Raw genomic sequence first — 3,175 nt, forward strand, 5'->3', positions numbered from 1 at the left:
ACATCGGTACCGCCTAGTCCAGGACACTGTTAGCTAGGGTTTCCCCCCGTGGCTCGCGGGAGCGGCGCGGTGCTAGGCAAGAGAAAAATCAATCTCTGATTTAGAGATGTTCATGTACATATACTCACTCCATCCATATATATAGGGCCTAATGCATTTTTCGAGGGTAACTTTGACCATATGTTAGAGCAATAATATATGACATGCAAGTTATACAAAGCGCACCATCAAATTCGTACGTGAAAGGGGCTTCCAATGATATAATTTTCACATTATACACCTCACATACTATTAATTTTATAAGTAGTCAAAGGTAGTCTCGAAAAATGTATTAGGCCCTATATATAGGATGGTGGGAAAAAATTGTTCTATTCATTAAACATCATGGCAGTACAAGGAAGATCAGAAGTACCATAAATTACATCCAAGTCTGTGGATGACCTAGTCATGACTACACGCACTAGAGCGGGCCGAAGACGCGCCATCATCATCGCCCAACCCTCGCCGGGGTCAGACAATCTTCTTGTTCTGGACAATCGGGAAGACCTAAAGGGACAGAACCATTAAATCATGTTAATCCAACAATTTAGATTGCTTTGGTGGTGAGCACTGTACATGTTTATCTTGAAGTTAATACCATATCAGAATATTTACAGATGCATTAATCACATAGTTAATGTGTAATTGATATCTTACCTAATATCGACATGCAATTAATTTCCTCACCAATTGTTCGAAATATGCCCTATAGGCAATAATATTTGTATTATTATATTTTCATATTCGTAATTATAGATTTTATATTTCATGTTGTAACTACTATGATCCTGGAATATGCGATTCAGTGGAAAACTCATATGCACATGTGGAATAATAAATAGTTAAATAAAAGGTTCCTAGTCTTGCCTCTAGGACTAGATCAAGTGTTGTTGGTGATCACATTTTTTGGATTTTAGCATATCATTTAAATTGTAAAACGATTGTACTAAACAAATTTGGAATTATGATGTTGGAAGAACGATCATATTTAATCGACCCAAACTTGTTTGTTGTGAATTGAATCAATATTGTCTATCTTCAATTGTAATAACACAGAGTGTTAATGTGTGATTTTGATCCTTAGACCATGAGAGTATCACGTTCACTTCTTCCGTACGATGGGCTTTGGGGTTGCTCAAACGCCACCTGTAACATGGTGATCATACCAACAACTTACAGGTTCATCGAAATGTTTGACAAGTGGACAGATAGCTCGAGGGTGGGATTTGCTCTTCTAACGATGGAGAGATATTATTAGGGCCCTCTCAGTGTGATGGCATCAATCATTGTCTGGCCAGACATGCGTGACTTCATCACGGCGATGCTGGAACATAATAACGAGAAAGAAGAACAAAACCGGTAATGAGGATTTTGGTATAACGAGCATAGTGATGACTCAGGAGGATATCAATGCATCCTGGGTTTTGTGAAGTATCTTCAAGCAAATGGAACATCACATGATAACCAAAGGTTCACTCAAATATCATTTGTGTGCTCATTGGGAACGATACGGACGTCCACGCTGCCACTGCCGGTCATTGAACGAACTATTTTGTTCATGTCTATGGGTTACCGAACTTACAGGGTCACAAGCTTAAGGCAATCATGATCTGCTAAGTGTTAGCGGGACAGGAGTCATGATAATATATTTGTTGAATTATTTCATGAATATTCAGAATAGTTCCGAGAGGATCCAGAAGCGTTTCGGGGTCATCGGAAGGGTTTCGGAGAGTATCGGGTAATACCGGGTATTACCGATAAATTATATATAGGTGGAAACTGTTTATAGGGATGTTAAATTCTATATATATAATGGTCTAGAGGTATTTAGAACATTTATATATTTAATTTAATATCAACGGGCCTAAAAAGGCCAAATGGTGGAGAAGGAATTGGGCCACCAAGACCCAATAGGGGAGGCGCCCCTTTCCCTCTTGAGGGAGGCCGAATTGGGGTGGGGGAATGATTCCTCCTTCCCCCCTTAGGATGTGCACCAAGGAGTAAGGATTCCTCTTTGGTGGCAGCCCTCCCTCTCCCCTCAAACCTATATATACTAAAGGATTTCCACCCTTTTGAGATATAAGTTTCAGAGCCTCCTCTAGTTGATCTAGTTCTAGTTGGTCCTAGTTGACTAATTAGAGCCTACCCTAGCTACCTCTAATCCTCATAATTAGAAGCCCCATGTGGTTCTAATCTCCTTCCTCTAATTCTTCGGTGATGATGAGCTCTGGACGGCAAAGCACTGCCAGATCATGAAGACCGTACGCTTGCAACTAAGTAGAGAGGTCATGCTTTCGGTCTTCCGTTCGAGGGCGGTCCGTGGGATCGTCATCAGCATTCGAGGGACTCCAAATATGATCTACACCGACTCGTCCACTTCCGCTGCACTCCGGAGTCGGCAACATTGATCCAAACCCGATATGCATCTTCATATTGTTTTTGGGTGTTCGTAGGGTAAAGTTTTTTCTACTACGTTACCCAACAGTAGTACCATGAGCGGTTCTATGAGTAGATGCAGGTTTTGATCTAGATCACATGTGATTGTGAGGGAGATGTTCTTGCTATGTTTTCCTTGAGTATTGCTTCAGTTTAGTTCATTGACAGCATGGTGTAGCTTTTCACAAGGTTCTGACAATAGCTCGGCTCTGGCTGTCGACGATCTCCTAACAGATCCTTGGGCTTCACCATAGTCAAGAATAGTGAACCGTCGCGTACACAAGAGGGCGATGAAGATGGATGATCTTCTAGGGGGTCACGCATATTAGACGAAGTTTAGTGTGGGGCAACGAGTTTTTTAATTAAGTCTCTTCTTTCACACACCCCGAAAGTTAATCTAGCAACAAGGATTATCACTTTATGGTGTGCATGTAGGTAGCTAGGTTTATCCAGAAACCCTAGAAGCCACGTAATTAAATTTTCCAAACCGATTAGAGGATGTCTAACTTGGTTTTGCAAGGTTTGCATATGATGTGGTATAGCCTTCGTCATATGATAAGTTTATGAAAGTGCGTTATAGCGACTAGAGGGGGGGTGAATAGGCGAGTTTTACAAATTCGTCACTGAGGAAATTCAAGGTGAGGAATTTCCTAAGTCACGAACAACTAGCAGCGGAATAAGTACTCAGATGCAAGCATAA

Source organism: Aegilops tauschii, chromosome 2 (assembly GCF_002575655.3).
Source record: "Aegilops tauschii subsp. strangulata cultivar AL8/78 chromosome 2, Aet v6.0, whole genome shotgun sequence".
NCBI classification, from domain to species: domain Eukaryota; kingdom Viridiplantae; phylum Streptophyta; class Magnoliopsida; order Poales; family Poaceae; genus Aegilops; species Aegilops tauschii.